The sequence below is a fragment of the Cydia splendana genome, chromosome 12 (genome assembly GCF_910591565.1).
Source record: "Cydia splendana chromosome 12, ilCydSple1.2, whole genome shotgun sequence".
NCBI lineage: Eukaryota > Metazoa > Arthropoda > Insecta > Lepidoptera > Tortricidae > Cydia > Cydia splendana.
The window spans coordinates 5,125,697-5,142,526 of NC_085971.1; the positions used below are offsets into that span (position 1 = coordinate 5,125,697).

Below are 16,830 nucleotides of genomic sequence, written 5' to 3' on the forward strand. Positions count from 1 at the left end.
CAGATGGGTTAGTGTAGGGTAACCGATGGCGACCTTGCTTACATAATCTCGTCTGCCATGGTGTTTCGGCAGGAAAAGCCTTGGCAGACTTATATATTCCTGACATGAGAGTTCATACCTACCGACTGGCATTGGTTTCATGGTGGTATCAGATGGGTTAATTTAGGGGTCCCGATGGTCACCTTTGAGAGCGTCTGCCAAGCACTTCCGGCAAAAAAAATAGTGGCAGACTTCGCTTTTCTGTGTCTACATGTAAATTTCTAACTGCTGCCATAACTACTATCTCGGTATCAGATGGGTTAAATCAGCCCCTTTTTTCGCACCGGAAGTGGCCTTCTTTTTCGTACTTTCGGCAAGTTCCGCCGTGGCAGACTATCGAATTCGGACTTAGCATAACTTTTCTGGGAAACCATTGTGCATTTCATCGTGGTATCAAGTCGGTTAGAAATTTTGCGGCCGGCTCTTCTACCATAAGGTACCTACTTGGTTAATATACTACAAACACCTACAGTGCACTTACTATGCATAATATCAACTTAAAGTGATAACAGCCCATTTCATAAAGTGGTCAGGCCAAACAGGTAGTTCTAGCATCTGCAGGTTATGTCAACAGCACTCGAGGGTGCACTAAACCGCTGCAGTGGCATTATCTCGACCACTTATCGCTTAAAAACAAATCCAGCTTATCTAAAACTAGACACGTAAATTACGTCGACTTTGAATCAATATCCGATAGGACACCTACCGCTCGTCAGCCAAGCCGCTTGTCCAAACACAACGGGCACTTCTTGCACTACACCTCACCGTCTTTTAGACCACCTAATTGAATCCATGTTATCATTAAAGTATCGATCAGTCACACGCGGCAGTACGTTTCTCAGCGACGCGTATATTTTTACATTCGCTTGAGATATTTTCGATAGTCGTCCAGTTGAACACTCACACTAGCACGGTTAGGTTTTATTAGTAAGATAGTGTTTCACTGTTTTGAATAACTTGTAGTTATGGATCAGCTGAGCGATTGTTTCAAACAATAATAGCAGAGTTTGCGAACACGGACAAAAATTACGACACGCATTAGCACCACGGCGCGCGGAGAGGGACTGAGCGCTGAGCGACCGAATGAATTGAATGAACGAGGGAGCGCTTCGGGGCGGCAAAGGCCGCACGCGGGGCGCGGTAAGTTTCCGCCCGGCATCCGCTAGATGGCGTTAGACGTCGTTTTTCCCCAACCGTGGCAATAGAACTGAGGGGCTACCGCGAAAACAGAAATTCGCAAATTGCGGGGATCTTTCTCTTTTACTCCAATGAAGGCGTAATTAGAGTGACAGAGAAAAATGCCCGCAATTGACGATTTTCGATTTTCACGGTAGCCGTCTTGTAACGTACCGGCACCCCGTGTTCACGAAGCTCAAGCGTAGAGCTTAGGAGAGTAGGTAGAGATACCTATTTTTCTTGCGCTTTAATAATTCCGCCGGCGAGACCGCCCGCTTACAAATTACGAAAACGTTTTCAAATTCATTCTCATCTAACGTTTGCTCACCGATTCACGGGCGTCGCTGCGTACGCCGATGTCCGGAATCAATTTGCGCGAACGCCCGGGGCTTTTAAGATTCCACGTTAGCCAACAATTTCATTTTGTCAATAATCGCAGCGGAAATTAGTGTGTACATTGCATTTGCGGAGGTTTGTTCGATTTCCCGGTAGGTAATGTAAAAATTCTATTAAGTGTAGGATTGGGCAGGACGAGTAGGTAATCGAGAATGAAAATCGATTAAAGTTGGTGAAGCCGGGACGTCTATCTGAAGGGTCGATCTGGATGAAACTCATTTTCGGCGGTTCATTCCCTCCGGGTGAAAATAAAGAAAACATTCGGATCTCCTATCTCTCGAAAGCTTTAACTTGAAATTACTATTTCAGCATCAATCAGCAAAATGTTCCTATTTAATGAACGTTAATAGAAAGAAAGGATCTGTGAGACATAAAATGACAAACGTTTTACAGTCCGTTTCCCATACAATACAACCTATTCAGAGTTCACGCATGAAAGTTCCTAAATAAAACCCTTTGTTGTTCCTTTGTTTTTCTGTTCGCATTAAAAGCACCTGAAAGATAAAATTGAGCTATTTACTGCGAGCTACTATGATATGATATTATAATGTACTTGAATAAAACGTATTAATAAAAGGCGTTAGTGGCGCATAAACAAGGCTTGTCTATGACAGATGATACCCGAACCATAAACAATAGAGTGGCCGCGATACGGGAGCGATAGCCGCTAATTTATGGTCGCTGGAACGCCTTAAATCAATTACTATGACGGCCCATAGAGTAGTCGATATGCAAGATAAAGCGCGATCGTGTGTTCCTAAGTTGGTGTCCCGTAAGGATTGTTCCACACTCTTGTGGATATATCTAATTGTCTAGATGAGAATAAATATATTTACAGAAATATGGTGACAATATTTGCACAGACTATACGGCAAGAGGGATCCCTCTTCTAGACATATAAATTGGTACTGACATTTAATTTCCTTAGGTGAGTTAGGTATTCAATTATTACGGCTTGAAACGTAATGTTAGCAAAAAAACCGGGCAAGTGCGAGTCGGACTCGCGCACGAATGGTTCCGTACCATAATGCAAAAAACGGCAAAAAAAAACGGTCACCCATCCAAGTACTGACCCCTCGCGACGTTGCTTAACTTCGGCCAAAAATCACGTTTGTTGTATGGGAGCCCCACTCAAATCTTTATTTTATTCTGTTTTTAGTATTTGTTGTTATAGCGGCAACAGAAATACATCATCTGTGAAAATTTCAACTGTCTAGCTATCACGGTTCGTGAGATACAGCCTGGTGACAGACGGACGGACGGACGGACAGCGGAGTCTATAGGGTCCCGTTTTTACCCTTTGGGTACGGAACCCTAAAAAGTATCCAAAAAGATGTGCGTCAAATAACTAATACCTATCACGAGTATCAAGGGATTCAAAGGGCATGATGCGCCGCGGATAAAGTGTTAATTATCAAACTGCACAACGGGACTTAATCGCGTATTTAAGTTTTAAGATTTACCTCCGACGTTTCGAGGACGGCGTTGTCCCCGTGGTCTCGGAGAAGACTGGCTCAAGTTGACATCAACATCTTCTAGCCGCGCGAGTTTTTCGAACTACCCGCACTTGGTCTTGTTTATCAGTTTGAACGTTTTGCGCACTAGGGATGTCACTCTGTCGACACACAACACTAACGATATTCGATTTATCGACTGTCGATATTCGTTTCCGCTTACATTTACTAATGACTGGATTCCATGTGGATGAGATCTTAAAACCCTCGTCCCGATTAAAATTGCAATGTTTTTTGATTTCAATGGCTTCCCGCACTTTTCTACTGTAGAAATGGCGATCCGTGGAGAGGATTTTAGGGTTATGCAGCTCAATCCAGTGGTTTGGTCCTGACTCCAGCAAATGCTCAGCCACCGCAGACTTGTTGACCTGACGATTTTTGACAGCTGCGATATGTTCCTTAACTCTTTCTGCTATGGTGCGCTTAGTTTCTCCGATATAGGAACTACCACAACTGCAATCTATTTTATAAACGCCAGGTGACTGGAACGGAATAACGTCCTTCGGTGACCTTAGGCTCCCTGCTACTTTGGATAAAGGTGTGTACACCGTCTTTATAGAGTACTTTCCAAGTGCTGTGCCAACTTTATCCGTTACCCCTTTTACATACGGCAAAAATGCCGGCTGTCTGGAGACATCAGGACGTTTCCGCGTTGCCTTTCGTCTGGGTTGCCACTTTTTTACCTTGTACCCGTTCCTCCTTAGTACCTCCTGAATATGCGACATCTCACTCTCTAAATATTCAGGGTCACACAGATCATGTGCTCTGTTTACTAGCGAGGTAACCACCGATTGTAAGTGACGAGGATGGTGGTGAGAAAGGGCGTTCAAATACCTGTCAGTGTGTGTAGGTTTCCTATAAACAGTATGAGTTAGGGTTCCATCCACTCGACCAATCACTTTCACGTCCAAAAACGGCAAACTGCGCTGTGATTCCAATTCATACGTGAACTTCGTCTTCGGATGAATTGAATTTAGATATCGGAGTAGTTGCTCCACCTCCTGCTTCCCACCCTTCATAATACAGAAAACATCATCCACATAGCGCTTCCACAACTTCACCGCCCAAGGCTGCAAGTTTATACTGGCTTCGATATGCTCCATCCAGATATTTGCCAAAACCGGTGCTACAGGGCTACCCATGGCTACCCCATCAATCTGGAGGTAATGCTTTCCACAATACAAAAAGTAGCTTCCTTCCAAGCAGTTGATGTCAACTTGAGCCAGTCTTCTCCGAGACCACGGGGACAACGCCGTCCTCGAAACGTCGGAGGTAAATCTTAAAACTTAAATACGCGATTAAGTCCCGTTGTGCAGTTTGATAATGTTTAATAATCGTGAAAGTTTAAATAAAGTGTTAATGTTAGAAAAAATTGTATTATAGTCTCCGCGAACTCCCAGGACCAGCATCTTTCTCCGATACGAAAGCATTTTTGGCTACGCAGTAATGCCGGCTACATACGTAACGATAAATCGTTGCGATAAAACTATGCAGTCCGACTGTGCAGATAAATCGAACCGTGTGTATGACAAATCGTTACGATAAATCGTTGATCGGTGGCAGTTGCAAATTATATCAGAAAAATCGTTGTCGAAGCGAACTGCACAGTTTTATCGTTGCGTGTGGATGGCGACCGTTCATTTCGGCAGTACTTCACGTCGCTCGCTTGTGTGCGCACGTGGGTTACCTATTATTCAAGTAAGTACATTAATGAAAAAAATAAACTTTAGAATTTGGAAAGTAAAGAAAGTGAATTAAACTAACATTTATTATGTGTAATCAAATATATATACTGTTACTGTCTATCCTTCGGGGCCCCCTGAGGAACGGGGCCCTGTGTGCACGGGCCCCGTGTGCCCTTATGGTCAAGACGGTACTGCATTTAGTGCCAGTGACCCGATAGTAGGGTTCTCTGTTCGTAGTCGCTGTTTTTACAAGCTTTTATTTAATTTCACCTGACTGTTGTCTGTCTGTTTGTCGGTCTGTAATCAAATCTAGCAAGTTAAATTTGATCTACTTCCCGGTTTCCGATTGAGCTGATTTTTTTTTGTATTTGCATTGTATTTGTAATTTGCATGTATAAATCGGATGACAATCCAATATTATGGCACCATTGAGCTGATCTGAGGATGGAGACAGGAGGTGGCCATAGGAACTCTGTGATGAAACAACGCAACCTAATAGTGTTAGGGGTTTTTATAATTGTCTTGATGAGTATTAGTCGTCTGTTGTAAGAAAAGTACAGTCAGCAATAAAAGCTTGTACCAAAAATGAAATTTTTGGCAAAAACTTATTTATGTACTTACGGGATTTTTCATGTTTTCCTACGCTCATACTATAATTTTATTTAATCGTATGGCTTTACCTACATTATACATCTGTATAATAGAGAAATCATAAATCTAACTCCAAAGCAGTGCCATTGTGGATGACATGTTGTTTCTGATGAGCTTTGCGGAGAACTGACGATCGGCTCCGATATCGGAGGCGTGTGGAGGCATTAGGGACGTTCGATTTATCGCACAGTCGGACTGCACAGTTTTATCGCAACGATTTATCGTTACGTATGTAGCCGGCATAACAGAGACCTTCCCTCTCGCTCGGTCAATAACTTTACGCAAATCTAAGTATGTTTACGCCTAATTATTGTCTCAACTAGAATCTTGCCATGGTATATAAAATGGGGTATCCGTACTACCCAAGAGAGAGGTTTTCCTAACAAAAAGAGGTAGATAATAATAATAACGTACCTATTCATCGAGCTAGGCATAACGCAGTCTTGAAGTCTATGACCTGTGGTCTAAATCAGATACTAGGTAAATCGTCTAAAGCTTGAACTAAATTATGAAGCTGTTATACCAATGGGGCAAGGGGGTGACAGGAAAACGAAAGTCTACCTAGCGCGATCTCCACATCCATAACAAATAAACTTTACCCAATTAATTATTGCAGAAGTTTACCCGCTGAATTTCGATCTGTTAATTAAACAAGCGATACAAAACAGGTGTTGCACAACGAGTTGGAGAAATAAATAAATAAAATTTATAATTTAAATCATTATAATTATTGATATAATATCGCGGGTTGTGAGGGAATATATATGATAAGTGATAATACAATAAATATCATTGAAAATAATAGTAACGTGATAGCATAGCATTGTCTAATTAAAATTAAAGAGACAATTAAATTGTAATATATATACTCGTAAATGCGATAGTAGTGACCTTCCGAGATAGGAATGACCACCAACCAAATCTATTAAACGTAGGGCCGTTTGCACCAAATCATCTACATTATTTAATTTTACAGAACTATATAGATAGTAAACTGACAGAAGTTAAAATAAAATATTGTTAAACGTCGTGGGCTTTCAGAATATACCCCATGTATGTTAGCCGAGTTTTCTAATTATGATTTTTTAAACTTTTAACTTTTGTTATGAAATTCCGGGGTTCCCATACAGAGTGGCTAAAAAATAACTGCGTGCCAGGGAGGTTTTGGGATTAAAATTTAAATTAAATTTTTATCCTAATTAAAATTTATACGCGTGATCCGAAAGAGTTAAAGCACGCATTAATAAAAGAAGTGACGGAATAATAGCTACACTTTTCTCTATTCTAATAAACTTTCAGTTTGCCCCTCGTAGTTCACGGCTGCCTAACGTAAATTTGTAAGTAATTTTGTAATTTTGAAACCGCTTGTAATATTTTTGAAGCTTAGTAGATAGACATAGCATAAATCACATATGTATTCAACTAGCAAGCCTTACCTTAGCTATGTAGGTGCACATTAAATTTTATTAATTGTTCATGTGGCTTAACAAAAAAAAAACTAAAGTTTTTCCGGACTATTCACGCGTAAATTCCTCACTAAGCCATGTAGTTGTTCTGCTTTAAACGTTATCATCGCACGAGCAAGCTACACAATCAGTATTGAATGGCTAGACAACACAACAAGTAAACTAAGCTCAAACTAGACAAACTCCTAGTTGCGGCTACCAGGCGGCCAGAGGCGCGAGGAGCCATAACAATGGAACGTCTAGTCGAGCTAGCATTCCCTTCGCATACGCAACATATGCTATGTAGAATGTATACACCATCCAGTCTGTTTTCTTCGAATTACGTATAGCTCACGCTTGTACCCGGTTCGTTTGAAGCGATGAATATGTAAGCATTGGAAATAAAGTCCTAGATCACTATAATGTAATGATGTAACCATACAAGCCTTCGTATTAAACATAAGCCCTTCTAGTTCTGACGCATTTATGTAAATGTAAAAGAGCGTAACTGTATGAGGTTTATTGGCACATTGGTTGTTTAGTAAGTAGCAAGTTCGCGGTTGACTAGTTCAGTAACTTTAGCTTATACGATTTGAGCTAAGACGATTCAACTGAAATAGAATAGGAAATACATGTGAGGTGCTAAGTTGCTAATAATAGTTTGAAAGGGAACTGTTACCTATAAATAAACATGTATTATCTCTACAGTTCCTTTCAATAATTAAATTGTAGGTGCCAAGTAGTAAGTATCTAAATAGTAGGGATGTCTCGAATAGTGATTTTGCCGAATAGCTAATATTATATTCGGCCCGGCTGCCAGCCGAAATGCCGAATAGGTCATACATTTATACATTGAAAATATTCCGTGATCTACAGTATGCATGAAGGCAATTCCGCTCTCGCATTTGCTCGTGTTTTACAATACATATAGCCTCGTTAGGATTTGCTTTGCCACAACTTCTATTATATGTATGTACATATTTTTTTTAACATTGAAGCTATACAAAGGTGCAGCAACATTCCACCAATAACGCTATAAATGTTGACAATAAAGCGCCTAACAAGCGACATTGAGAAATGTTCCTTATTTTAAAAGCAATATGATATAAATTTCATTCATACACATTCGGTGTTCGTTTTGGTAATGCATCGGTCACACCTCGTTAATGTAAACAAGACGACGACATACTGATGTCTTTAATCTTTTAGCTAATTGATTTTTTACAGCTTTTGCAGTGTGTGTGTTTTATGGAATCTTATTTTTCGCTATACCTAAAGCTTTTATTCACAAAACAATTACTTACCTGTTAATTTCCGTACTTTTATTTTTAACGTCAAAATATATTTACGGCGTAAAATAAAAAGCATTAATCTCCAGTCAATTTGAGGTTTTAATTACCTATGAATAAGTAGGTACGTAAAGTTGTAATTTTTGGTATTTTGCAAATATTTAGTTAAGTATCTTTTTATTGTAGGTAATGTAGGTATTACCTATTTACATATAAAATGATACCTTCATTCCATTGTAGGCATTTCCATTACAAGCATTACTATAATCAATTCAGCTTCATTGAATTCGCGGGCCCTACTTATGTAAACTCTACTTCAATCAGCTAGAAATAGACCTGTCTAGACTAGATCTTATATACTATATAGCCTAGCAAGTGAATTTAATCGATTTAGGCGCAGAAAACATATGTTAGGTAAGACTTATTTTAGGTAAGGTAATACTTATTAAACCTACTTAATAACTTTGAGGTAGGTATGTTGTTTCTACCTTTAATGCTTTTGTTCTGAAAGATTATACTTATATATACATAATTATTATGAGCTCTTGTTATTATGTAAATTATTTCGTATTAAGCAGAAACGTCTGCAAACGATACGACAATGCTTATATATAAAGAAAAAGTGGAAAAAACTCACTGTCTCTTGTTGATATTATTTAATATTAATACATTGTTATTATTTAATAAGAACAGTAACAGGCGGATAACCTGAAATAATTTATTTTTCTGAAGTAAGACACAGACGTAATCCCATAAGTCCCACCTTTCTATCAATTTAATAATGATTATAAGTGTGTGTCAATTTTCATTATTACTATGACGTTTAGTCATTTCTTGCTTACCATTTATGAATTCTAAAAATCAAAGATATTATCGGTCGCTCAGCTAAGAGATACTATCGGTAAATCGTAACTACAATAAATTTGCCGATTGAATTAAAAGCACTATGCGGGCGACCACAATAATATCAAAGGACGTTTCTTTATTTTATTTAAATTTCCTTTTAAGCCTTTTACAACCTTTAAATCCTCCAAACGAAACCGCATAGTCTATTGTTCTAACATGCATGTATTAAAGAGACGTAGGCGACGCTGTTTTTGTACTGGAGTCGGCCATTTTGTGAAACGATTCGGTAACTGTAAATATCAAGTGGGAAACCATTGATTTATGCCAATGCGGGCTACCGAGTGGTTCCATAGACATGTTACAATAGTGATAAAGTGTAGGGTTGGGAATCGGTTGGCAATTAACTAATCATAGTTAGGCGACTGATTATATGCTAATCGATTTTTCGATATGCGAGTCGTTTTAAAATATGAGCGTAATTTCGATTGTATGGCGGCGGTTATTTCGCGTGACTCTTAGTAACTTGATCCATTTCATTATCAAACTGCACAACGGGACTTAATCGCGTATTTATCCATTTCATCACATAGGTATTGTGGTTAGGTATTGTAGATAGATATGTAGATATCCCGAGGTCGAGAATTTCAGGATTTTTTTTTCTAACTTACTTACATATTAACTCTGGTTATCTTAAGACAGCATACAAATAAAATGGATTGAGTCTCGACACACGCTCTTGGTTCATAAAAATCAAAAAGAAAAGCTTACCTACACGCTCCACTTCACTATGCCATGAAGGCGATCAAGTGACTACCAGTGTAGTCAGTAATGCCAAATAATATTAGTGTGGTCAGTAATATATACCTACTTTAAAACATATTCGAATATAAGTCATATTCGAATAATTTCGAATGAGGACTACAATAGCGTTACTGTTGCAGCGTTGCTGGTGCCCCGGTGCGGCAGCGGGGATTAGAAAAATTTACTGCCAATTTGTCGATATGCGTTGCCGCATTGTTGTCGCAATACCAAATTAAATCCGTCACTTGATCAAGAATATTGACAGTAGCATCATCCACTTCAACAGCAGTGCTGTAGCAATTTCCATCCGAAATATCAGAATGTAACCTTTAGCGGAGGTTGTTATCAATTATTTTGTATTTTGTATTCATCAAAACAACCTCGACGGTCGTAATCCGGTAGGTAGGTTTACACAGTGATTAAAAAGATATTTTAAAATGGTTTGACATTTATTGTTTTGAAGCTACCACATACCAACTTAAATATGCTTTAGCTTGCCCAGCCCAGTTGCGAATGGGCTAAACTTCCAACTTGTAAGGCTCTTATTGCTCTTAATTATAATAATACATATAGTTTCGACAAGTACAGAAAAAAGACAAATATATATTATTTTCATCTTCTGCTCCTTCTCGATGCTGACTGTAGAACCGAAAATGAAGAGTCGTCGAAGCTTGAACTAGTTTCATTCTTTGCCAGAAATGAAATTGTAAAGGCTTGATCGTTGAAAACTTATTCTAAAACAGCTTAAAGCAGCACTTGCAGCTGGCTAGAACTTTAAGCGCGGACATATCAGGCTGATCGAATTTTGGTAATGTAAACCCTGTTTAGCAAGTTAAATTAGGATGCTAAGTGCGGCTACTCTTTCCTGAATTACTTATTCGGGGTGCTAAATTTAGGAAGGTTCGGTAACGCGACCTTTAAAGGCTTTAAAGACCTTTCGTTGGTACAGCCTGGAAAACCAATAGGTATGTATGTCAGTAGAAAAAGGCGCGAAATTGAAATTTGTGTAATTGAAATATTGTATCGAACCTTCGCGCCTATCTTTTTCACATTTGCCTACTTACTACTGACAACATTGGATTGGATAAGTAATTAGCCTTTCCCGTCTTCCTACGACACTGTTTATAGTTTCCACAGACAATAATAATGAAGAGATTAGTCTCTGGCCTAATTCCAAGCGTTAATGTTGTCTGTGGTCATTAATTATGGCCGAACAAGGCTTTCAACAAGGTGGGTCGTTGTGTGAGGACATGTGTACGATTAATTAGCTGTTAGTGCATGGGAGTACTATTCGTGGTTTTGTAAGTACGATTGGAATTAAGGTCCATTCATTGCAGGTTCCGTTGTTACCGGCTACCAGCGTAGTAAAAATAGTTGGATTAAATGAGAACATTTGTTGAGTGTATTTCTGTGTGAAAAAGCCTTTGCAGCCAGCCCGCTATCAGAAAGACCGATTGCGACGGTCTAGTAATAGGATCCCCTTGGTACCCTTCGGGTACCTAAATATCTCCTTCACCACAAAGTTCGATGGGTCAATTTTACGCAAATTTTCACGGAAAGTAACCTTTATAACGTTTTTGAAGTTTCAGTCAGAAGACTGATGTTTTGAACTTCTGATACTTAATTTAGGTAGGTATCACAAAACAGTAAAATCATCTTTTTCTCGTAATGAGTGCTTTTGTGTCCAGCTATTCTGCTTCTAACACAGTTATGACGTAAAATAAGTTAGTATAATATTAAAATCCTGTGTATCTCTAACAAATAGCGTTCCTCACAGCAGAATTCTTGCTCTGAGTAATGGGACCGAGAGCCAATAACCAAACCAGCCGTGCCATTTCACATTTCTGACGTATGAGGGTAACAAATTCCGAGCTTAAGTGGACTTAAGCTATGAAGCCTTACGTCGGTTCAATATCTTTGTCATATTTAAGTGTCTGTCCGTTGTGCTTAAATATTAGTTCGCCTTTACTGAGTATAGTTAAAAGTAACTATAGCTCAACCTCCAGCCGCCCAAAAATCAAAAATTGCCAAGGCAAACGCAATTCTGATTTGTCAAAATTAAGATTCAAAGTGCAATGGAATAGGAGGCCTTTTTATAGGTCTCTGGGCAGCTATAGAATAAAACTATGAGGAGCTGCCAGATAGTCTGTTCTATGCGCTGATATTGATCAATTCGAATATTATTTACTTTAACATGGTTTTGACGATCACTGAGCACTTTTCTAATTTTACATAAACAGCATGTTTATATTATTGTGAACACGCATGCAATTGCCATACCAATATGACTGACTCACAAAACCTGTTATCTTGTCTAAATCGTCAATCCTACCCTCAAGCGACACTGTCACCCGTCGCTTCCCGGAAAGCTGAGCTGTCAATCGACTACCTGCTGTAATCTGTTAGCTGTCACCGTGACATATTGACGATACGACCTCTCGACAAGCAATAATGGCCCTTAATCTTTCGTGTTAAGGTTCATGGCGTTCAAGTGAACTATCTAGAGGTCCCATCGTGTGGACGTAGTTTATAATCCTACCCTTGTTCTTTTCGCGACAGTTTTGGTGTTTAAGACGATTTAGGGATTAAAATTGACAATGTATTCTCATGGGTTAGTCTTTTGTTAAAAATATATGGACTGTGCACTGTAGTTAAATATTGAAGTAGATTAGTTGGATTAATGTATTATTAGGTACTAATTCTATGAATAAGTTAAGACAATGCGGATAAAGGAAAGGAACTGAGCACCGGATTAATATTAAATCACACATACCAATGGATTTGTGCTTTATAACTAATGGACTGATGCTTAGTAACCTCCTTATATTCTAATGTAATCCATTTTCATTGAATAGGTAGGTTATTCAGATAAAAATATGTAGAAATAGATGTCTCGACGACCCAGAACAGGTACGCCTGGCGAAGAATGACGAGGAGAGCCGACCCCAAATGATATGGGAATGGCCAGCCTAAGAAGTTCTCTTCTAGGTAGGTTATTCAGATAATAATTGTGGATTACCGTCATGTTTATTTCGTTTTCAAAAGCGGCTCTAACGATGTTCATTAAATTTTCAATAGTTTAATAAAATGAGTCAAATCAAGAAATATTAAATGAAGGTAATATGGGTGGTCGACCGTTCACGCTTACATTTTTAACAAGGTTAGTATATACATTTTTTTTTAATTTAGTCGTTAATAAAATAAAAATAAACATTCCAACGACCAGCGAGTTAGCTAATCTACCATCGCGTCCCAAAAATACCCCCATTCCAATAAAACCAGCAATTACTAGCTGTTTAAGCAGCCACTAATCAAAATTAACTAAATATAGCTAACTGGTGCCCGGAACTAATAAACCGGAGTTAGTTTAATTGTTACCACGTTTACTTTTAACCAGGGTTTTAACAAAGAGTTAAGCTGGATTAAGGAACATCTGGTATAGTAAATATAATGGTGCATTGGCTAATAGCGCGACTGCGCGGGGCTTGCCTGGCAACTATACCTAATATTGCCATTGTTAGTTATTTCACTTATTTGACAAGAAATTGCAAATTAAATAGCCATCATAATTTTAATTAGGTATGTCTTGCATACGGATCTTTCAATATCGTTGAACTGATCTGCAAAGTGTATAATTGCCTACAAAAATAAAAATAAAATATAAGGTATCCAAGAAAAAATTGGTTATGGCAACGGGGAAATCACCAAATCTTCTATCACTCTTGCATATTCGAGTGATACGGAGGCTGGGCTATAACCGCGAAAATCGAATTTGGCAAATTGCGGGTATTTTTCTCTGTCACTCTAATTACGCCTGCATTGGAGTAAAAGAGAAAGATCCACGCAATTTGCGAATTTCGGTTTTGGCGGTAGCCCCTCTGGGCCCTCTGTAGGCCAAGCACATTATTGGCGCGATAGTATCGCGCCGCGAGATAGACTACCCGTCTTTTTCTAACTGTATTAATTAAAGAGGGACGGGTAGTCAATCTCGCAGCGTGATACTGTTGCGCCAATCATGCGCTAGCCCGGCTGATATCCTAAGCTTAATTATCAGTCTTGATCCATTTGTATACTGTTGGCCATCTGTCACCTAACATTATCGTTCCTTTTACCCAAATAACCTCGACAAACCCAACAGTTTGGCCAGAGACCCTAGTGACTAATGCTCCACATAGCCGCTATGGGTGACAGTACGTCATTGCGAAACACGCCGTATAGGGCCACGCGCGTGTCCTATCCTTATTCGTTTGAGTAGGGGAACCAGGCTTTCGGACAGATGCATCTTTCTTATCGACTTTTAACTTTACTTGCAAATGTCCTCAAGGATTCTGTGCTACGCTTGTAATACTATAAGAGTCTAAACAGCCCATACAACCATTTCCAGTCGCCGTTACGACGCGGTGTTGACACATCTTGTGTCGACACCGTCTGTTTCGGTCACAATTCCAGTCGCAGAGTCGTCGCCGTGTCGACACAGTTACCAGAAATGGGGAAGGGTCGACACATGACACAAAGTGACATAAAGTGTGGTCGCCGTGTGCACACATTGTTTCGGGTTTGCGACTACTTTATGCCAAAATCATTCGTTCATTCGTTCATTTTGTTCCTGTCAAATGGAAACTGTCAGATGGAAAAATACTTAAATAAAAATAAGTGACATTCTAAAACGGATTACAAGACGTAATTATATATTGTTTGCATTTATATTACAATATGACTTAAATTATTATGGGGAATTAAACTGCTCGAGTGATTTGATAAACTAAGTGTAATATAATCAACGCGCCACCACATTGTTTTAGTTTAGCCGGAAATGTAATTGTTTACTTCTCAGTGCCTGTGTTCATAACTATATTATTTGAAGCATTTTTAGTACTTCGATGCGTATACTATACTTAAATAACAGAAATAACGCTTTACATACTACGAAACTTGTTAATTATGATGTATAAATATGGTTTAAGGCTGAGAAATATTGCAGTCACAAAGTAGTTGCAATGTTTCGACTTTGTGTCGACTCTGTGTTGACACATGACACGCGCTGTCAAAAGTAATAACAAAGTTACTGGTATGTTACTGGATTTGCAAAATGGCTCCTTGTGTTGATTTGTTTTCAGATATTCTCAAAGTGTAAAAATGCCGTGGTCAGAGATGGGCATTAATCGATTAACTGTTTATTCGACTAATTAATGGAATAAAAAAAGTTAATTCTCAAATTTTAATCGCGATTAGTTTAGTCGACCTAACATAGATTGAAATTGAATTAATCTGAATATTAATCGAATAAATTATCGATTAAATCTCGATTGAAAGTTGACAGGGGGCCATTTTTGTACGTAAAAATAATAGAAATGTCTTGCATGCAGATGGTAGCAAAACACTTTGTCATAAAAGTCGAGATGGGTGTCGATATATAGGTTTTAGGGAGTGCCGATTTCGAAAATAATGACCATTTTGGAATCCGAAATGGCGGCCATGCACTGTGTCATAAAAGTCGTCATGGATGTCGTTTTATACGTTTTAGGGGGCCCCAATTTTGAAAATGATGACCATTTTGGAATCCAAAATGGCGGCCATGCACTATGCCATAAAAGTCGTCATGGGTGTCGTTTTATAGGTTTTAGGGGGCGCAGATTTCGAAAATGATAACCATTTTGGATTCCAAGATGGCGGCCATGCACTATGTCATAAAAGTCGTCATGGATGTCGTTTTATAAGTTTTAGGGGGCCCCGATTTCGAAAATGATGACTATTTTGGATTCCACTATTATGACAAAATACGTAGCCGCCATCTTGGATTATAAAATGATCATCGTTTTCGAATTCTGCACTCCCTAAAACCTATAAATCGACATCCGTGACGACGCAAGTTATCTTTATTTTCAGATCTAACAAATTGCTACAGAATACAAAGGACAAAAAAGAAGCGAGGAGGTAATGAAACAAGCAAAAATACAGATGATTCCTCGACGCAATTGGGTGATTCTTAAATTGTGTCCAGATTTTTTTTGTCATAAAAGTTTATATTTTTCACATATTACTCTCACAAGTTCCGTGACATTTCGACCTTGTAATTTTTTAAGTAAATGTTTTTGTTTATCTATGAGGATCTCACTAGAATAGTATAATCAAGGTATGTTTATATTTGATGAATGAAATAGTAACGCAAAAAAAATATATATTTGTGTCTTATATTCCTGCCGAAGACTTTTATTTTACCTTTTCCTTCTACACAAGTTTGGCAAAGTAATAAGAATTTAGGGCTCTCAATTTTATTTTGACTTCTACAACAGTAAAGCTACGAGGCCATGTTTTGGTATCGTTTTCGTATAAATTCGCAGTACCAAATTTAGTTAAGGTATCACATTGACACCATTCCGAAGTAAAAACATATAAACTTATTAAAATACTTTCTTTTAAACTCCTCTTCACGCTTAAACTGCTGAACAGTTTTAATTTAAATTTGGTACACATATATTTTGAGTCCCGAGACAGGATATAATAAGTTATCTCAAAAATCATCCTTTAAAGGTGTGAAATGAGGTGTAGGGGGGAATTCAGAATTGACTTCTTGAAGTTAATACTGTTTAAGTTTAGGTTTGAAGTCATGTTTTTTCATCATTTTTAACTAAATCAAAGATGTAGACCATCCCAAATTTCATATAAATCGGTTCAGCGGTTATTGATTTCCCGTACAAATTTCCACGCCACTTTTCACACCTTCAAAAGATGATTTTGGTTATAAGATCTATCCTATGTCCTGTTCCGGGACGCAAACTATTTCTATACCAAATTTCAACGAAATCGGTTCAGCGGTTAAGCGTCAAGAAGAGTTTCAAAAAAACCGGCCAAGTGCGAGTCGGACTCGCGTATTAAGGGTTCCGTACATTAAGTCCGACTCGCGCTTGACTGCACATTTCTAATAGGTTTTCCTGTCATCTATAGGTAAAGAACTATTTTGTGTATTCAGACGGACATACATACAGAC

At 38.5% G+C, this 16,830-nt stretch overlaps 1 protein-coding gene across 1 annotated transcript in view; it reads right to left on the reverse strand.

The window, feature by feature from the left end:
- Positions 1–1,120, reverse strand: part of LOC134795344 (frizzled-2) — a 50,182-nt gene extending 49,062 nt beyond the window's left edge. The window contains exon 1 of the mRNA XM_063767165.1: positions 746–1,120. The gene's annotated coding sequence lies outside the window, so the exon portion shown is untranslated. The remainder of the gene's footprint in view (positions 1–745) is intronic.
- Between the last annotated feature and the right edge of the window lie 15,710 nt (positions 1,121–16,830).